We start from the raw sequence: 21,812 nt of genomic DNA on the forward strand, positions 1-21,812 counted from the left end.
TAGAAGTATTTAATGTAAGATTATTTACTTGTGAGGTAGATAGCAAAAACAGGTGTTAAAAAAGAGAGGAAGAGCTCTGAAAAACTTCAGAAAGAAGAAAATTATCTTTGCAATGTGGCAAATCCTCAAGCTTAGCTACAAGAACCGTTTTGGTCTTTTTTCTTCCTCTGTAAGTCAGAAGAAAAATGGGATGTGCATTTCTATCATATAATTGGAAGTTTCTTAGAAAACCCATTGATTTATACATCTCAATGTAAAGGGTTAATTCTAATTGTCATAACAGCAAATACCTAAGACAGTTTTGCTAAAGCTAGATTAATTGCTTGGGATTTTTATCTGACAATTAGGGGTATAATTTTGAGAATTAGAGAATTTGACTTAAACCTGTCAGACTAAAAGGACAATTAGGGTGAATTTCAAGCTACTAAAAAGTGATGTACATTTTGGAATAAAACACATTTTTCAAATGTTAAAAGGCAGGGGCATATTAAAATGACTTCAAAGCCATCAATGCATTCAGTATTCTGCCAACTATGAAGTCTCAGCAAGCTGCAGGGAGCTTTGAATTTAAGCTGCAGCCATTGTGCTCCATCCACACCAAGGAGGCAGGCAGTAGCACGGCCCCACAGAGAAGGTAGAAAGCCAAGTGCTGTAGAGCCACACAACAGTGCAGTGTCCATACTCAACACCTGGGCTTTGTAAGAACCCTGGTGCTTGGCTGTGCAGCAGAGTAGTAGCTAAGGGCTGCTAGCCACAGTCAGTCCTGCCTCACAGAACTACTACCAGCAGAGGAAACAGCCTAGCATTTTCAGGTGAATCTTTAGCTGAGCAGATACCATTTTGCTGAGCGCTCTACCACACCCCCTGCATTTCACCCTCTTCCCAACGGTTCACATGCAAAGAGTTTTGGAAACAACACCAAAAAAATCTCAGATGAGCACAGAAACAGACAACAAAGCCAGGCTGAATATAATAGCTACAGCCTTAGCAGTCAGAAGGCAACTTTCTTTGCACCAAGGCCTTAGATTGCTCAGCTGTGCCAGGAGGAGCAGAGTATGTCCCTTGTGCAAACCTAGTCCTGCCCACATCCACCTGGTCCCAATTACATCTCGATCAAGAAACAAGAGCCCACCTCCCACCTGTCTCTCTTGCACATTGGTGGTTTAGAACTTGAGCCACCTCCCCTGGATCTGCTATGGCTTAAGAGTTTTTGTCTTTATTTTTATTATTTTGTGACTTATCCTAGCAGTAGCCAGAGTGGGGCTGCTCTGTGGGGGTGTAATGTAGTGGAGAGCTTCAGGTGGAGGTGAGTGAAGCTGAGCATGTTGTGAGTAGCAGCCCAAGGATCCACAAGGACAGGGTACAATGTCAGGTCCTGTCAGAAAGCTGAGGTGGGATTATCAATGACTTGGTCTGAGCAAGGATACTGCCACTGTTCCCGGGGTAGAGGCTGACAGCCCAAGGGGGTGGGAGTGGGGGCTTGAACACGGTCAGCATAAGAAGGGAGAAGCTGGGGTTAGCTGTGTACCCAGGGCCCAGATAAGTATTTCCTTGAGCTGTTTTGTAGAGTAATCATACTTGCAAGTCTGTTACTGCTGCTGTAGTAATTTTAAAGTTGGGAGTATTGGTTTGGGGGAAATAGAAAGGGGAGCAGGAATATGCCTATGGTTTCAAAGAGTGTATGAAGAAGTAGATTAGGTTACCACTTAAAGGTGAGGCTCTGTTAAAGAGTGAAGCGTATTTATCTGCTGTAAAGGTGACTTTGTCATTGAAGCAGATTATTTGGGTAGGTACTTGAGGAGGACAGACTACAGAATGCACTCTTAAAATGGAATGCTTTGTGATTGGTCTATGATGTAATTTGGGCCTCTTGCAAAACAAATTGCAAAGTGATTGTAATGGTACTGGAATACAAAAAGAAAAGGAGTAAAATCCAAGAAAATTAGACATCAAAAAACTAAGAAATTTCAACGTTAGACCTGTAAAAACTGGGGGGATTAACCTTCTTTAGTAAGGGGCTAGAGGGAATGGCCTCAAGTTGTGCTATGGAGGTTCAGATTGGGTATTAGGAGAAACTTACTCTCTTTGAAATAGTGATCAGCCTCTGAAATGTGGTACTGAGGAAGGTGGTGGAGTTACCATTCCTGGATGTGTTCAAGAAATGTTTAGATATTGTACATGGTTTAGTGTGAAAATATTGGTGGAAGAAGGGAAGCAAAATTAGATGATCTTGGACGTATTTTCCAACACTGGTGATTCAGTGATTCTCTTATTTTTCCCGTCTGTCGTGAAGCTGGCTTCATTTCCTTTTTTGCAGTAACACAGGTGGCTGTATGACATGTAATTGGATTAACTGTGGCTGGTGCTGTGACAGCTTTTATTTCCTTGTGGTTTTTTGCCTGGTTTTGTTTGTAGTAGCTCTTGGAAGTCTGTATTTTTGTTTAACTTCTACATGTAGGTAGCTGGACATGTATGCTTTCTTTTGGATTTCTGGTCTTTTTTTTATCGTTTCTATCAGTTCCAATTGTAATATGGTTAAAAAATTTTACAGATATGTACAATAGCTGCAATTTAAATGTTGGTAATCCTTTGTCCTCTACTGGAAAAAAGAAAAACAACCCAAAACTAATGCTTAGGAAACTTCTTTCTTAGTGAAGTATAGCAGCTGTCACATTTAGCATGTGTTCATGTTAGTGAATCTTTAGCTGTCAAGAATTGCTTCTAGTATCTAACAGAATGTAGATGCATTAAGACAAATGTGTTAAATTTCTTGGGGAGCTGCAAATGAGAATAAATGTTAGAATGGAATCTCACTCTTGTGTTCCCCACCTTGCATTCCCTCTTACAGTCTTAAAGTGATTACAGTTGTTTTATAAGACTTACTTAGGTTTTTCTGACCCTCTTACAAATGCCATTGAACTCATTCATTCTTTGCAGAAACATAGGCCTATTCTTCCACAGGATGGGCAATTTAAAAGCAGCAGGAGTATGCGTTACATTTTTTAATGTAATACTTCTATTGGAGCAGCAAGCTGTAGCATATAGCTGGAAATATGTAGAGTTTAAATACTCTTACATATTCACAAGCACATTAAAGAACAGTGTGTGTGTATTTAAAATGAAACACGAATGTGACTCAGTTCTGTATCAAAGAAATTCATGGCTGCTTTGTGCTGACACAAGCAGCCACTGAATCAGGACAAAAATAGCTAGGCAAATAGAGTTTTTGAGAGACTTTTAAAGGAAGTGCCAGCATAATTGCAGTGCTCAGTTAGTTAGCTATGCATTCCTTGAACTTTAAAGAGAGTTTGGATATAGTAGAACTGAGTGAATCATTCACAGGAAATAATTTACTGGACAAATTTAGCTTGTCTTTTGGATTGAGAGGCATGCTTCATAGAACAAAATTAGGTTACTGTGAGAATTGCTGAATTTAAGTTTTTACACTGTGAAATACAGGAAAGCAAATACATGTGCACATATAGTTCTGGCAAAAAGATTTGGTAGGTGGGTTCCTGTCTGGGTTTAGATTACTTGGTAGTGGAAAAGAGGAAGAGAATAGAGAAGACTTAATCTGTTTGCTTCCTAGATTTCACTCAATACTGCATTCTGTGAGTGTTGTGTCTGTAAATGCAAATCCATGACACCTACAGGAGAACTGTCATACTATTTCAGAATCTTTTTAATACAGTATATTATTGTTTGCAACAGTGACCATAACCAGAGGCCTCAAGAAAGAGGACGAGGAAAGCTGATATTCTCACATCTCACGAATATTCTCCTAAAAGTTGGGGAGGGAGGCTTTTTCTGGTATCTGTTTATTTTACTGGCCTTGCAGTGGTTAAATTCCTCTTTGGCTTAGCATGTAACTTGAAGATGTAGGCCTCTAAGCTGAAAACCTATGTGCAAACTATTTTGTCCTCGCATATGTTATACTCTTCAGTAAAGAATTTCCTGAGCTGCCTATGTCATATACCAATTTCTCACACTGAGTCCAAGCTATGCATTTTGCATTTATCACTTCTCTGGCAGGGAGTTCCCAAGTGTGAGGAAACATTTCATTTTGTCTGATTTGAACCTAGCTCCTACAAGCTCAGCTTGATGCCCTCTAAATCTTACAGCAGAAGTAAATGCCCAGTCCCCACTCATCCCTTCCATGCCATTCATGATTTCGTACAAAACTGATAGCAGGTACAAATACAGTAATTATGAATACTCCCGTATGGCTCAGTCATAAATAGTTGTCTGAATAAACATCAATCATTTTTTATTTAAAGTGGATATAAAACAAATCAAATATAAAAATTTGAGTTGCTAATCAAGGAACACTTTTAAACTCTTTATGATATTCATTCAGCGCTAACTAGAATTAAAGATGCTTCTGTGAGACAATTTATCCTTTGCTAAGGAGAGAAATAACCTCACTAAGGATGAGGTTTTATAGACACTGTTTGATTACTGTGTTGCTTTCTGTGTGTGACTACATCATAAAATCATTTGTAAGGTGAAGGTAATTTACAAATTATCAGAGGCAACCAAAATAGTCTAGCTAAATGAGTTGCTCCTTACTACTTGTTTATGCTCTTCTGCTGTGGCTGTGAAGCTGGCTTACATTGCTGCGTTTTATTTTACAATTGCAGTGATAAAGGAGCCAGTGATGGCTCGAGAGGAGTGTGATCTCTGTCTATAGAGATATTGCTCCCTCAGCTTCTAACTCTTAAATGAGGGTGAGGAGGGGGGGATCCAGGCTCCACCCCCTTCCAGTTACTCAGGTGCTATCAATACAATGTTACTCATAGTTGAGCATTTTGAGCCTTCCGGGAAATGTGGGAAGTGTTCAATAATTGGAACTACTTTTGTCTTCTATTTTGCCCTTCACTTTTCAAACTGCAATCAAAATAAAATTCAAAATCCATTCACTTTTCTGAAAAATCCAAATATAAGAATTTCACATTTCAGTTGTTTCCAGAACATCTTTATATAGAAATCAAACCCAGTAACAAGATGTACTGAAGAGACTGTAACACATTGCAGGGCATATGTACTGCACTCCTCCTGACACAGCATTATGCAATCCTATCCTGTGTTTTAGTAAATTTAGAGAATACTTTCAAGTGCAAAACTCAAAATGTTGTATAATATATATAGATAGATAGATAGATAGATGCTCTTAATGATTATCCAGAAATAGTAAAATCTATATTAAAGATGTGAAATTACAAATATTTACCATGTTCATTGCTCAGCAAAAAATTGGCATCATTCACATGCTCTTAGAGCATTTGCCTCCTTTACAGTAGTCAGGTAGACTTTGTGTTTGGACAATCATTGATCGTGTTGTCAGTTTAAAAATAGTTTTCCTCAAACTGTATGAGCACTTTTGAATTTAAGCTTCTGTCAGTCATAAAAAATTCAAAGGAGTACATCTTCAGTTAAAACATTGCAGTGTGAATGGAAAATCTTTAAGAGGGATGGTTATTGCAGTCAATACCGAAACAGTTCAGATGTCAGGTATTCAGTGACTAATTGATACAAATGATTTTTATTGTTTTTATATTACTTCTTGCTAATCCCTCTGCTTTCTGCCAGTGAAGCTATTTATTGGCTGAAGCAGCCCACTGGAGTTGAGTGTACTGTTCATGCAGCCTCAGTGACTGGTATGGAGGTGGTCAAGCTTTTCCTGTTGCATAGTTCTTGTAGTCGTTCCCCTGGTCATGGGCTCAATGAGCACACTCAGCACCCTTGTGAAAAACAACTCTGCCAGCTGAATGGCTGTAAGCTCGTGAGTTTATTTGCCAGGCTTCTCAGGATATATAAACCAATCTCTGCAGCTCTAAAAATGATATGGCGAGTGTGGTAGTGATTTCCTGTACTGAAGGAACATGTTGGCAGGAGTTATGTACTGCAGATGTTTTAGTGAACTCTGAAAAGACCACAGTGTAATACAAAGACTTCCAAACATTTCTGCTAGTGTGTGTTATTTTTTTTTCCTCCATCATTATCTTCCATAGAATTATATCTGTGGGGAACCAATTCGTGTGACCATGATCTACTGTGTAACAGTGAATTGTTTTTCCGAGTATTATTTAATATCTTAGCTCTAAAACTCAGTTTTCTGCATCTATTTGTTACATGCAGCAGGGAAGAGCACAAAGGGCACAAAGTGTACGTGCCCTGTGTCTGTTAAGGTTAGTTGTGGATCAAAAATCTGTTCCACAAATTATTGATTGATTGGACTGCTGCCTGGATGTGGGTCCCTTTTGGTTCTGATGGTTCTCTTCAATTTATAGCATTGCTGGGGGAAGCACATGGCTTTTGTTTATTGGTCACTAACTATTCTGTGATGGGAAATCCCATACGGTTCCTCTTTTCCAAATGATACACTAGAGTATTAATAGCTTTTTTCTTAAAATAGTCGGTGCTCTCTGAAATTGACAAATAAGCCTCTTGTAGTCACTGTAGTGCAGATAGGCAGTGAGAAATGTTTGCTTTAAAAGGTGTCTTCCCTTTTTTCAGTGTTTGTCAGGTTCAACTCCAGCCATGGTTTCCCGGTGGAGCTTGGGTTGGATGCCAGCATCCTCCAACTGAAGGAGGCAGTTGCGCAGCGACAGGGAGTTCCAGCTGACCAGCTGCGGGTGATTTTTGCAGGGAGAGAGCTCAGCAACGACTTAACGCTGCAGGTAAGCCTCTGTGGTAGCTTTGCTCCTGGACTGCTGCCAGCTCTGCTGCTTCTGCCTCTAATGCTGCCAATCTGACATTCATTCCTGAGATCTAATAGAATAAATAGTGCCTGGGGATTCCTTGAACTTTACTCCACACTGCTTCATTAATTCTGACCTTCTTAATTATGCATTAAAACAGCAAGCAGGAAGGATAGGGAAAGAGAGAGAATCCGAGAGAGAGAGAGGGTATAAGAGAGAGCTGTGCCTAGTGAATAAATGTTTACTGACTACAGAAGCAAGCCATGCACAATTTCTGTATCTGTTCAATTTTTATTATACTTATTCCATTTGAATCTTAATGAAGAAGGATGTGAATAAATTGCTTGAGATCAGGCTGCACGGTCAGCACATTCTGTAGAATTTGTAACCCAATTGTGACCCCTGGAGGATAGCTACAGGGCTGCTGCTGCTGTTGTGAATGCTGCCGCATGCCATATGCAGGTGAACGCACTGCTGAAGTGATAGTTCTACTTCAAAAAGCCTGCCGGAAGTGTGCTCCAAACCACCAAGCCCATAAATGTGTGAAACTAAGAGCAACAAGGAGTGTGGAAGAATGGCTATAAGTGGGTATCTGAATTTCAGCTCCTCAAGGTTAGGTAGCTGTTCAGTTCAGTAAGTGCAGAATTGTTCATCTGTGATGAGCTGTAGTAAGCATGAAAATTTACGTTCAATTTTCTCTTCCTTGTTCTCTTTGCTACTCTTCTCACCAATGCCACAGTTGCTTTATCAATGTTTTTATTTATTCTGTGAGTAGTGAATGTGAATTTCAGAGTACGTTCAGTAACAAGTTACCACAAGATCACACATCTAAGGCATTTAGGAACATAGGGAAACCTAAAGGCCTTTGAATAGAGTGTACTTGAATTTACTGACTTAATGAAACTGCTATCCTTCTGCAGTTGTATCAAAATAACAGATGATCTCTCTTACTGCAGGTGATTATATAAAAGATCCTTCACAGGCAAAAGTGTTTCATATTAATTGGCAGCCATGTTTCAGAAGTATTTCTGCAATTAAAATGGATGCTAAGTCTGGGTACAGAAGGTCACTACCGTGTTAATGACCCGTCCTGTTTCTCTGTGGTTAAGATCCTTATTATTTTACTAAAGGTTTTAGGGTGTCTTAGGACAAAAAAAATACAGAAATATGAATCGTTGTCAGTCTGCAGTGCGTAACCTCTAGATAGTTTTGATACATATGTTTGTGGTGTAAACTGCGGAATGTTTCACTTATATTTTTATGCTTATTTTTCACATATAACAATAAAAATAAGTACAACTTGTAGAAGTTGTCAGATGCCAGTTCCTAGATCCAAGTGTCTGTGTTATTCTGTCCTAAGCTTCTGAACCACCTAGTGTTTCCTGAGCAACTGTAGGTATTGGTGTTACTGCTTTTTTATGTCACAGATGTTGAATCAAGTTTTTCACTTTTAAACAAACTTGCTGTCATTTCCAACATACAATGCTTTGCCATGCAAATTAAAATATACTTTTTGGATAGATGAGCCTGCTGACTATTTGCTTAATTTATTTAATAGGAGTGCCATAATTATTAAGTGTTGCCAAGACTTATTCGTAAACCGGATCTATGTTCATTGCTGGTGACTTTCTGTTTCTAAAACAGGGAGGATGTAAAATAGCTGTTTCAGGTGGCGTAATCCATTCTTGTGTATTTAGGTGCCTTACATAATCCAATGATTAATATCAACATCAGAACATCAACAAGATTTTTATTCTTGGTATTTAATTATTTTAGTTGTTTTTATCTATTCATTGTAGACATTGTCAACACAAGAAGAACGGTAGATGGTTTGATATATCTGAGTTTTCCTACAGAAGGCGAATTGGGGCTTTTTGCAGAAGCAGCTCAGTGCTAGTAAAACTTGTGCTCTAGTGAAATACTAACTGCTGGCGTTTATGTTGCATCTGTAGTTTCAAAGTTAACATCGCATACGAGAAAATTAATAGCAGTTATTTTCTAGACCTAATGATTTGCATGCAGGTTAAGAAAACTCAACATACATTTGTACACAGCTAAAATTTTTAAATTATTTTACGGTAGCTTAGAATTTCTAATTAGACCATTTTTTCCTTTCATATTTTATAAATTACTTTTGTGCTTACTTACCCAGGATACTATGGGAGAATTTAGAGGTTTGGCATGAGAACTACTACTAGATGATAAGATCATAGAGGACGAGAGAAAAGCTAGGATAATCTTAAGAATGTAGGGCAGGGATATAAGAAATATTCCAGGATAATAAAGTTTACTGGTTTCGCAGCTTGCAGAGCTGCTAGATTTGGCTTGACAGCTACTGTGGGATCTCAGACAGGTGATACAGAATGCAACTGAAAATGTGAAAGCTTTTCCATTTGTTTTCCTGTTTGGAGAGAGTGGAAAAATCTTTCATGGTAGCTGAATGCTGCAGAAGAGAAATGAAGGCTGACTGGACAAATATTAGAGAGAAATAAGTAAAAGGAAGAAAATGCCAACTTAAGATCTTTACATAAATGAAAAATTTGATAACAACAATAGTACAAAATATCTAGGAATGATAGAAGTGAAATGTGTGGAGACATTTAATTTGGTAGCACAGATTGGTGTTTTGTCCTTGAAAAAAGAGAGAAAGATCAGACAGTGATTCAACTGTACACAAGGGAGATCAGTATCTCTGCTAGTGACAAAGGGACAAGTAGTGAAATTAGAGCTGTGCTAAGAAAAGATTGGTAATGACTGGGTGAAGAATGAGACTTGCAAAATTTGGATCTTATAAGAAGGAATTAGAGCAATAAGCTGCTTCATAAAAGCACAGCAAATGGTGTCACTTTAAGACTGCTGAATATTCTGGAGAATGATGAAGAGCTCCCTGCTGATTACAGTTCACTTTGGAATGAATAGAAGTAATTAATTAATATATACTCAAAGTAGGAATTGTTTCAGAAGACTATTATGGGTATATGAGAACACTGGTAAGAGTTTTTATGTCAATCATAAGGGCAAAAGAAGAACTCAATCACAGCTAATTCACCAAAGGAATAAGCAGGAGATGGCTGGGTATCAGGGACACTGAAATATTTTAATGAGAAATGACTGCTGCTTACAGAAATACCGCTGTTGCCTCCAAGAATAGCAAATCAATTGAGCTTTCTGGAAGCAAAATATATATATTGATACCCAATTTTAAGCAGCATTATATTAATGTAGGGTTGCGTTTTCTGGGAGAAATCAAAATCCATTTGTGTAGAGCAACTTTGCAAATGGCAAGTGAGAGAGGTTCCTTGTGTGACATAGTTTATACATAAATAGTGTGATGGGAATTCATAGCTTGTTCAAATTCAGCAAAATAGGGATGGAATTTAGTCTTCTGTTTCCCAATCTGGAGCCATTTCTTTTGAATGCTTTTCCTTCTGTCAGGTAAAAATAGAAAATACATTTCTCTGAGACAGGTGAAGACTAAGGATAACGTGCTTTACTGCGGAAGCTTCCAAATCAGAGAGGACTTGTATTTGGCAGGAGCATGTTCTCAAGCCTTGGGTCATAAGTTTCTTGTGAGTTTGTTTTGGACTACAAACATTAGGAAAGCATCTACATGGATGTTATTTATACATGTGTTCAAAAAGAAAAACTTTGAATAGAAGTATTAATAAATTTTGGTGTGCGAGTTGGTGAACATAACTGAAATGAGTAAAAGGGAATGATGATCACCTCTACAGAAGATAGAAAAAGAGAAATGTTAGGGGGGAAATACTCAGGCCATTCTATGATTCTATGGAAATGGTGCTATAAATAATTGTAGTGTGCTGAATTTTGACAGTGGTTTGGAAAGGATATTCTTTGTTGTGGAGCAGCTTCTGAATGGCAGGCATAAAAGGTCAATACAGAGAGCACCTGCTTCTACTGAAAGCGCTATCCACTGCTGTTGTGTGAAAAGCCTGAAGCCAGGCAGAGCTCCTTGTGAGAGTGGATCTCAGTAGATATCCTTCAAAACAACTTGCTTAGCAGAAACAGATATGTGAAAAATGGAACGCTGCATATTTTGGAAAGGCCTTGTGCAACTAAGTGTATGGCAACTTTCTTACTGCAAAGCTCAAATCAGTGTAATAGAGCTTCCAGTACTTTTTAGATTTCTTGACTTCAGCTTACTGAAGGTATAAAGCAGAAACTTGGTGACGTAAGTGCAAAATATGTCTCTAACCAGCAAAAAACCTGTTTGCTTGATGTTAGTTATAAACACATGAACATTAAGAATTTAACTGACATCTTGAAATACAGAAGTAGTTGTGCATTTCATTGCATCCTGCAGTTCTGTGTGTATAAGATGCCAAAACATTCAAAGAACATCCTCTATATTAGGCAGTTTGGAGGCTTATAGAATACAGTGGAGCCAACATTTGCATATGTAAATGCTGGTTGGAGAGATTTGCTCTCAGGCCTTCTGCCTGGGTCAATCATCCTATGTGGAATTCAAACAGAGGAAATGATTTTGTGAGTGTGTATCTTTAATCAGTCTGATCAACCTGCAGATCTTCTCTTGTAAAGCTGAAAGAGATAACTTGTACTACCTCAAACCAGAAAATGTAGTAGTAAAGGAAATGTTGACATGCCATCCATGTTTCAAGATAATATGGGCTTTGCTAAATGAGTAGATAACAGTACTGATCACTCCTGCATTCTTTTGATAGCTGCAGATTGTGACTTTATGTGAGAACAGAGTCCAAAATTTGTGGTGGACCACATTGTTATTTACATGCCTTACTCTTGCCTTTCATGAAAAATACCAGTAGCCATCTGTGTTCTTAAATTGTCAGGTCCAGCTTAAATGTACAAATTTTCCATGTCTGTTCAAGAGGATACATGGCTTTTTAATTGTTTCAACAAAGCAACCTCTGAGTACGTTAAAATTAACCTTTTAGCCTTGTACTGTATTTCCATTCTGCATTTAAATACACTGCTTTTCCATTCTTTTGACAGGAAGCTTTTCCTGAAAATAGGGCAGTATGGGATATATTCAGACTTACAGCCAAATAAGAGAGAAAATAATTTCAAATGGTTTGGTTAACTCTGGAAGGTAAATGGACCACATTTGAAAGGCTCAAGGCATCTAGGATGGACTTCTGGTACCTTCTGGATTCTTCTGACACTGTTTTGGTTGTTCTGCTGATTATAGTGGAGGAAGTCTGACATGGTTTTCTATGCACACTGTCTCACAAAAGTGCTCTCTTCATGAGCTTCTATTTAATTTCTAGAAGTATCTGGATTTGAATAACTAGATTAATTCTATCTTGTTCATTAAATGTGGTTCATGGTTTGTAGAATAACATTGCTGGTGACATTGTTTCAATCTGTTTGAAGTCTGTGGGATTAATTTCCATAGCATCTAGCCCTCCTTACTATTTTCTTACATGTGAAAAAGGTTTCAGATGGGAGACTATTTTTTTTTTTTTTAATTTTTGTTAAACTTCATTTCTCTCATGCAGTTAAAATTTTCTACGTGAGGTCATTACATGAATTTTATGACATCTGTAACTGAAAGAGCAGTTGGTTTTCATGAGACTTAGACAAACTGCGTGTGAGAATCCTTCTTTGTTTTTTGGCTCAAAGCTTGCTTCCTGAGGTATTTCTTGTGATAAGACTGACTTGTCTAGAAGATGAGTGATGGGTGTTGCCATGTGGCAATCAACATCACTGTGTGGACAATTTTAGCTGTTTGCCTTCGGAAAACAGTGGTCAGGACAGTTTACTGGTGAAAGATCTAGCCTGTGATCAAATAACTCTGGCTTCTATGCGAGACTGGGGGATGATGCCATTGTATCCTGTGAAGGCAAGGTACAAGTTGGCACCTCCCTGCTCCCTCTAATCTGCTGGCAAGGCCAGAGAGAGGAACAAAGGAGTTTCTGCTGAGATCCCAAAGCCAGAAGCTGCTACTCCAGGAAGAGATGACTCAACCACCTTGGGTTTGAGCTGTCACTGCAAAGACAGCTGACTCGACCACTTTGAAACCATTGAAAAGGGGCCATCATCGCCATGGTACCGTTGTCTTTGTTGTCGTCGTCAACAGAACAACAATGCCCAATGACCCACCACTACTGAAGATCAATGACTGAACTGTGAACCATGCTGGATCCATGGTGGTGACTATCTCCCTCTTGCTTCCTATAAAGACTCCTTGCTTCTTCTTTCCTATCACTTCTATCGCCTTCCTTCCTTTCCCTATTACCCTAATTCATAATAATGTCTGTCCTCCCTTTCCCTATCTTCCTAATTAAGATTTATAATAAACTGGTCAGACCAACATTTGAACCATTGTTTCTTAATCTCACGCAGGGTATATAATATTAAAATAACCTCATCTCCCTCCTAGAAAATGGAGCAAGACACTGCAGTAGTAGTTGCCCTAAATACAATGTGTTGATAAGAAACTCCTCTAGTAAACCACTGAAGCTCTTCAGATGACATAATTTCATTCTTAAAAACTATCTTAAAAGGATACTTTAATTATGATAATTATTTTTTTGTTTTCTACCTTGATACTTGCATTGGCTGTGCAGTTTTAGAATCTCTCTATCTTGCTATGGGTATAATCTAATTCTTATGGTTACATTACTGTACACTTTCCATTCTGAACCTGCTGTGATTGCTGAAGTGAAAATCTTTAAGAAATAAAACTACAAAAAGCTGGAGTTATTGTGGTGGTGGCAATGGGTAATAATTTGACAGGAGAAGAAAGGTCAGCTCACTTAATTTCATCACCATTCTAGATTACTTTGTTGAAAAAGTATTTAGTTTATTATACATCATGACTAAAAACAACAGTTCAATTAGCAGAAGTTCAAGAGTAAGAAGGACATCTCCTTTCTTCCTCTGTTATTCTCAAAAGTGTGTCATTAATTATGCTGATAGACTACATTAACAGAAAAGATTCAAAGAAGCTTCGTACTTCTTAATTCTTAACTAAAGTATGAAAAAGAATTGACAACTATTTTAATTCTCTTTAAAACAAAGTGAAAATTGAATGTTTTGCTCTGAGAGGTTGCTCTGAAAGTAATGACTTGTATTTATTTATATGGCAACAGCAGTAAAGAACCTGATAACAGCATTCGATAAGAATAAGTTCTCAACTACAGAATGCTATTTTTTTAACATAGTCGCTACCTTTAAGTACTATACGCTTTTGACAGTGTTGAACAAAAGCTTGCATGCTGCTTTCATAGAAATCTACATGGCAGTCTGGAATATGGCATGTTTTACACATCACTGTTTCCACTGCAAGGAAGAGATGGTAACTTTAATGTTGCAAATATCTGTTAAGTAGCAGATAACATACCAATGGAAATATATTTCCTCAATAGAAGTAGGGACTGTAGTCCCTTGCTCTTATATTATCTTTGCTTTAGTCTTAATCGTCTGTAATACATTCATATTTGTAATTGTCAGGGTCACATAAATATTTAGAAAGTGATATTGATTTTCCTTCATTTCTATTTTTTAAGCTTTCTCATTTATGTTAATTGAAAATGTAAAAGGGAAATTTGTTTCATATCTGATTAGAGTTTTCATCATAAATGATAAAATATCTGCAAGGAGTGGCTTTGATTTTTAAAAATAAATTTTTTAAAAAGGCAAAAAAGTGTTGCTGCTTAATGACTTCAAATGCCCTGTTAAAGGAAATAACACTGGTCGTAATTGAAAAAAATAATGCTAAGACAGGTTTAAAGAGGAAAAATAGAAAATACTGTAGAAGTTACTGAAGTAAAGTTAGGTATGTAATTTTATACATATACACTTCATTAGTGTAACCCTCCATAAACTTATGAACTATAAAAGCCTGATGAAGGAATGAATTTGAACTGTTAGATAATAAATGGAAATCAGCAGACCAATAGAGCAGTCTTCTCTCCTCATTTAGATTAAGTAAAAACCACCAGGAGTACCTGTCCCAGAAATGAAATAATTACTGTTCTCTTCATATCCAGAGCAGTTTTTTTTTCTCCATATAAAACATTGTCTCTGTTGATCTGGTGAATGTTTTACCGTTTATTTTCCTGGAGCCAACACATGGCTCTTTCCTTCTCCTCTCCCCAACCAAAATACTTACTTACAGGGAAAGCTTCCTAGCTAGCATAAAATGCTGCACATTCATCCATAGAAATATCAGTGTGACTCTTCTTCCTTAGCTTAGTGATAAGGAATTGCATAGTAGTATCCCCGAATGAATTGATCAGTGTTTTCCTTGCTTCTATTTATTTTGTTAGTATTGGTTTCCCACAGTTCATGTTATTTTTCCTGCTTCTGTTTCTGCCATTTCCAATCAATTCCAGCTCTTTAAAACCTTGTTTCCATCCAATATCCTTTAAACCCACTTACAAAACTAATTGTTCTTTTTAATCTTCTGTTTCCTGGTGTATGCAATAAAAGGAGGAAAAGTTGTCTTGTAGATTATCTGCTAATGAGCTGACATTTCTGAATTGTGACTCATTGGATGACATGTTTCTGTACTAACTGTTGACCTCCTTGTTTTCTGAGGTTGTATCTAAACAAGAAACTGCAAGATCAAGAGGCTATAGAACTCCAAGGTTTTCTGCAGGTAGTGGGAGGGTCTTCTGGGATCATCTCATTTCAGACAGCTCTGTTCATGGCAGGAAAACAGCCAGGTAATCTTCTGAGATATTGGACTTCACGCGTATCAGTATATGAGTTTGTATGTGTATGCATGATAATACATCAAAAGTTATCACCTTATTTTAGGTTGTTTTGAAAAGACGTGTTTTTGGTTGATGAGGTTACATGTCTTGTGATGACATGTGATATCACAGTTGCTAGTTTTATGGCAGATATGAGATAAAGAAGTGATACCAATAATAAAACATCTTTAAGCTTCAAAAACATTTCTAACACAGTTTTCTCATATTAACTATTTGACATAAAACAGCATGATGGAAACATATAAAAGTTTTATATGCTTGATATACCAAAACTCTGACTTTTGGATTTGGTTCTTATATAGCTTATTCCAAAATATCTAATAAACATATTTTTACTGTATTACTTTCGCATCTTTAACTTTGCAGTCTGTTTGTTTGTATCTTTCACAGTATGTAGCATAGTGTCAGCACAAAACAGATAATTGTATGCAAGTATGTTTAAGTACAAGAAAAATTAACTATTTTTTAACCAACATTGTATAACCTTGTTCTTGCATTATTTTAATTTCCTTAGACAGTGATTTTGGGTCTTTGTTTACCACTTATATTATAGCAGCGTGTTTATTACTACAACCTAAGCATGTGTTGTGTCTGAGCACCAAGAGAGAAAGAATCAACCATTTTAAAAACATCCTAATGTTTCTATTATCAGAATTTTACAGTAAAAATATCTCTATGAGAATAAGAACAACTTGTAACCAATTGGCTGTTTTAATTTACTTGTTATTGGAAACCTTATTCTTTTTAAAAGTGTTCTGTTCTTTTTTCTTCATTAATAGTGAAAACTATGGTGCCTTTCTTCTGAATGTATTGAGGTTCTTGTGTTTTTAATAATGGAGTTTTAATGTAATATTTTTGTAATTCTTATTTCTGGGCAGGAAATAGTAATGCAAACTTTTCTTAGTTTTCTCAGTCTAAATTTTTCATGTATTTAGAATATTAAACATTTGCTGGGAATATTATGTTTGAAAAAGAGAGAAGAATTGATGCAACAAAGCAACAGAATAATGGAGGGAAGAACCAATACATGTAAAAATGTAGGCTGTGCTGAGATAAGCATTCCAGACTGAGTTTCAGAAGAGTAGAAGGGAATTTTAGATAAACAAGGTTCAGATAAACCTGAAAGGTTTGACAGAGAGAGTTATGTTTTACTTTGATGGCATTCATTAACTGAGTGAGATTAGGTGATCAGCTAAAGAAATTCTGATACAGCAGGGTTCAGGATGCATCTGAGATCCTCCCACTGGGGAAGAAAGCCAGAAGTGAGGTGGAAGATTAAGATATATCAGAGATGACTAGGAAAGTTAAACAAACAAATAAACAAAAAAAAAAAAAACAACAAGGAACTGGATTGCACAAGTATATGAACAGACATATGGAAATGATGCTAAAAGACATAATTTCAACATTTTCTAGTAAGTTGTGGAATTGAGAATTTTCAGTGTGGTGAATAATTTGCAATGTAAATGTAAAGAGAATGAAGGACAATGTAAAGAATTACATTCAAGGCATGGCACCTAAAATAAGAGCATGTGTTATTGCCTTCAAAAGTAGTATTGTGGAAATGTACCTTTAATGAAAGACCCACTGAGTTATCTAGGTGATTATTAAGATTAATGATTCTGGGATCGCATTGAATAAGAGTAAAGAATTCTCACAGGCAAAATGGAGATCTCTTTAAAAAATTCAAAAGGCTAGTACTTTATTTAGCATACTTTTTAAAGAATAAGGGAAAAAAAAAAAACCAAGCAGCTCAAAATACTCAATGTTACCAGTTATAATAAAGGCAGCTAATGGTAATTACTGTTTTATAATCCATCATGGCAAGGGAAGAATTACAGAATGCATAATTGAATGTACTTTTAAACACCTTATAGAAGGCAAGATTTGAGGAAGTTGAACCAGCAGATGTTATTTGTTGGGACAGATTAACAACCAGAAATGTTAGCTTTACAAGCCAGGTAAGCACTTATTAGGAATTAGAGCTAAGAGTGCTAATTTGGATCTCAGGAGAGCGGAGAAGCTGGATGCAGTAACACATTACTGTATTAATACCTATACTATGTGCCTGCAATGATTTGTGAACTTCCTTTTCAGAGGACAATTCCGTAAATGCCACCCTTTATCACTGCAGAGGTAATAAAAACAGCATCCCCAGAAGTGTTCATTTCTGATGGAATTCATTGCTGATCTCATCTATTTAAGTGAATGCAAATGGAAGTTCGCTCTCCTGCTTCTCTGAAGGATTGATGCATTGCTGACTGGTGAGCACTGCATGATGGGTTCATACCTCAAGTAGCCACAGGATTTAATCTCCATGTGTCTTTTAGTATATGTATGCCAGTTGTAAAGTGGTCTATGAATTACTTATCTCCTGACATAATTCAAATCTCTCAGAAAAGCTATTTTCCTATTAAAATGAAGTATTGACTTTGTAGATTCCTGTGGGCTAATAAAAAAAAAAAAATTGAAAAAATTGCTACTGATAAATAAATGGGATATAGAACTTGAGAGAACTTTTGGATGGAATATAAAACTTAGTTTTCATTTATGGAAACTGTCATGTGTTCTATTGTTTCCATGCATTGGGAGATATGCTACCTCTACTGTAAGGTATTTTTAGTGTGCTATATTGTGTTGTGTATTTATAGATAAAGCTAATCTTTCTAGCAGCAGAAAGCAGTAACAGCCCTGCAGGATATACACTAGCTCACAGTAAGGCCAGAATCCACAGTTTTAAAGTTGTACTTTCTGTGTAACCTGGTGTAGGGAACCTGCTGCATCAAAGCTTCACACCTGATGATCCCCGGAGGTCTCTTCCAGCCTCTATGATTCTGCAATTCTGTGATACTGTATCAGGTACCATCAGGCAACACTAGGTTTTCTAGTGATATTTACGTGAGAGAAGGCATTGGAGTTTAAAAAAGAGAGGATATGAGGGAAGCATCAACTTTCCTAGAATGAGAAGGAGTACCTTTTAGGTTTGTCACTGGACACTTTGTGGGAGCTTAATTCAGATCTTTTTTAACAGTGGCATTGGCATGCTGGCATTTCAAAAGATGCTGTATGGTAGCTGTTGAGTCACAGCCTGAACCACTGATTGAGCACCTGGGGAAAGGCCCCTGGTCAGCCCTGGGAGCACAGGTAAAGGCAATTCAGCTGCATGACTGAAAGGGGTGGAGCCTGGCTGCACCTCTCAGACCTCATTTAAGGGCTCATTGCTAGTGGGGAAGGATCTCTTTCTAGAGATCCCTCCTTGGTGAAGCTTTCCCCTGTGAACTTGGAATCTTCTGATCCAGGTGAGCAATCTTCTTCCCTTCCTTGATAACTCCTTTCTATTATGCTGGTCCTTCTGTCATCACACCTTTGTTGTAACGACCTTCCCATTGTATTGATCAATTGCTACAAATGCCTAATAAGAACGATGCATGAGGGCTTGGGGCTGAAGGATTGTCGTGTCCTGTCTTCAGTATACTATAGAGAAGTGGCTGAAGTGTGTATTTTGATGTACCTGTGACTCATTAATCCTTACTGGACTGTAACTTTCTTATTTCGAAGAAGACAACTTCTATTTTATTGACTAAAGCATAGCTTAAATGAATGATCTCTTTGGCTTTGCCAAACTGATAAGTTGTCTGTGTTTGTCAAGGAAAGTTTGTGACATGTAGTTATATTTTGGTAGAAGTTTCTTATAATAATTATGAACTCTTCTCACTGGTGTATTTACTTTCATGTGATTTGATAATATCAGTGTGTATTAATTCACTTCAGCTTTTCATCCTGCTGGGTACGAGCTGCAAGCACTGCAAACTGCCATTATGAGTCTCCCAGTGAAGCTGCTTTCTTATGCTTTTCTGTTGTTATGCCTTTATTACTATTGTCATTAAACAGGACTTAGAATAGTATTATTGTGTGGGTTCTTTATTGTGTTGTCAAGACGTATTGATTGTATTAGAAAAAAGTACTCTTTCTGGTCACACTACTTATTTAGTCCCTGTTCAGACATTTTATTTATTTACTTATTTTTGATCAATCCTGAAAGTGTTTGCTGTCAGGATTTCACTCAGTACTGAGCTTAGGCTGATAGTCAGAAGTCTCAGTGGCCAGCCTTTCAGGGACATCCTACCTGGGGTTGAATTAATGTGAATGAATCTTGCATTCTTTTTTTGTCAAGCTTCTCTTTAGAACTCTGGGCTACAACATTTTGCTTTGTTCTATGCTTTAACTCTTCTGCAATTTATTACACAATAATAAGGAGAAAAATAAGCCAAGTGCTGCATGTATAACTATGTCTATATTTTAAACAGAATGTCCTGTGGAAGGACCGAAGTGCTGTGTTCTTCTCTCTTTTATCTAGTAATTTTCCTTTATGGTTGAATGGGAAAAGTTGTATTTTACCAAGCATTATCTTGGGGATATAGTGACTAAAGCTTAATCTCAGTTTATTTTCAAGAATTTGTTTTGAGGAAAAAATAAAACAGGAAAGCAAATGCATGTATTAGTGATGATGATATGCATTAAGATGCTTGTTTTAAGTGGTAACTGGTGTCAGATAATACGGCCAGAAGTTGACTCTTTCTATGGCCTTTACTTTCATATTTCTGTCAGAGGTAAGTGGCAAAGTCCTCCTATAACTCAGTTTTGATTCATCTGTATGATTAGGATGTCTTTGAGGTTGAAAATAAACAAATTGCAAAGTTAATGGAATTTCATGTGGAATCATAAAATTACAGGTGTTGGAAGGGACTTCAATAGATCAAATCCAACCCCTTGCTAAAGTAGATTGCTAGACTAGTTTGCACAAGTAGACATCCAGGCAGATCTTGAATGTCTCCAGAGGAGACTCCACAGACTCTCTGGGCATCCTGTTCTAGTGTTCTATCACCCTGTGTGTGTGGAAGTTCTTCCACATTCAAGTATGTAACTTTTTATGTTCCAGGTTTTGGCCATTGCTCCTTATCCTATTACTACACACCATTGAAAAGAGTCTGGCCTAATCCAATTGCCTCTTGCACTTTAGATATTTATAAACATTGAACAGATCCCTTCTCCATCCTCTCCAGATGGAGACACGGGTCTCTCAGCTTTACCTCATAAGTGAGATGCTCCTGGTGCTTTCTCTTTGTCACTCCCACTTTCTATGCATCATTGCAAGGATCTGGGAGACAGTGCCAAATGCCTTGTTGAAATCAAGGTACACAACATCCATTGCTTTCCCCATGATCTACCCAGCCAGTGATGACATTGTGGAAAGCTACCTTACTCAGTTTAGTGTAGATATATCAGTCGCCACACCGATGTTTTCATTTCCATCTCTAACATCATGCAGTAGAACCTGCTGGTTTCCTTCTGCATCTCAGGACTGTCCTACTGATGCTGACTGTGGAATCTCAGGGTAGTTGTGTAAAAGAATACAGAGCTAATCTGTGCTCTGAATTTGCAAAATTTAACCATCCCCTAAATTAGCAGACTATATAAATTAGATACAAAGCGAGGATGCATATAGAAATAAGGTTTCTTCTGAGTATCCACCTGAAGACAGGTATGTAGGCCAGGACACAATAGGCAGATTGTTCTTGACAGTCATATTTTAACCTGAATAAGGAATGCACTCATTTTCATTCACTCTGCAGTGCAGTCTTAGAATGCATGAAAACAGATTTTATGGTTGAAAAAGGAGATGTACCCTAACTGCTTGCTAGCATTGAGTCTGTGGAATCTGACTGAGGCTAGTCAGAAAACCTTTCTAAAGTGCCGATTTTTATGGATGCTGCATTCCTCACAATCAGTTGTTTTGCTGTGCAGACTTGCTTGTGCTAGGCAGAGCTCTTTGCTGGCACATACATAACCATTCCTTAGTGAGAACGACTCTTGTGAACTGTTGTGAAGAGGGACTGTTTTCTTTACCATTTTCAAAACTGTTTTTCTCAAAAGTTTCCAGGCAAGTTCAAAGTCAGGTGATATTAATACAATATATTCTTACAGTAAAAAATACTCTTCAAGACAGGTTTGGCTCTTTGTAATTTTTTTTCTGAAGTTTGTTCTTTCACTTGCACATATACATTCTTGTACCAACGTTAATCAACTTTTAAAGAAAGTGAAATAACGTTAGTCCATACTTATGAATACATTACTATACATTTTATCCCTAAAATTATAATTTTTTTGTGGTATGTATTCAATTGATTCAATTCTATTGATACATCAGAATTTAATATCCACTCTTTCCCCCAGATATTAAACTGTTGTGTTCTCAGCTCCCTCCAGATTGGTAATTTGACCGTTAGTAAAGGGGATAGGTGTTCTTGTTCGATTACAGGATTTGTTTCAATGTCTTCTCACTCTTCTACCAGAAACATGTGAAGTAAATGGTTTGTAAACAGATTGG

At 37.2% G+C, this 21,812-nt stretch overlaps 1 long non-coding RNA gene across 1 annotated transcript; it reads left to right on the top strand.

Annotated features, from left to right (window-relative positions):
• Positions 1-1,168: 1,168 nt before the first annotated feature.
• Positions 1,169-21,375, top strand: LOC100548078. Its single transcript, XR_792537.3, has 4 exons — positions 1,169-1,306; positions 6,517-6,680; positions 15,246-15,373; positions 17,522-21,375. It is a non-coding gene; the product is annotated as an uncharacterized LOC100548078 (long non-coding RNA).
• The last annotated feature ends 437 nt before the right edge of the window (positions 21,376-21,812 follow it).

This window comes from Meleagris gallopavo, chromosome 2 (genome assembly GCF_000146605.3).
Source record: "Meleagris gallopavo isolate NT-WF06-2002-E0010 breed Aviagen turkey brand Nicholas breeding stock chromosome 2, Turkey_5.1, whole genome shotgun sequence".
NCBI classification, from domain to species: Eukaryota; Metazoa; Chordata; class Aves; order Galliformes; family Phasianidae; genus Meleagris; species Meleagris gallopavo.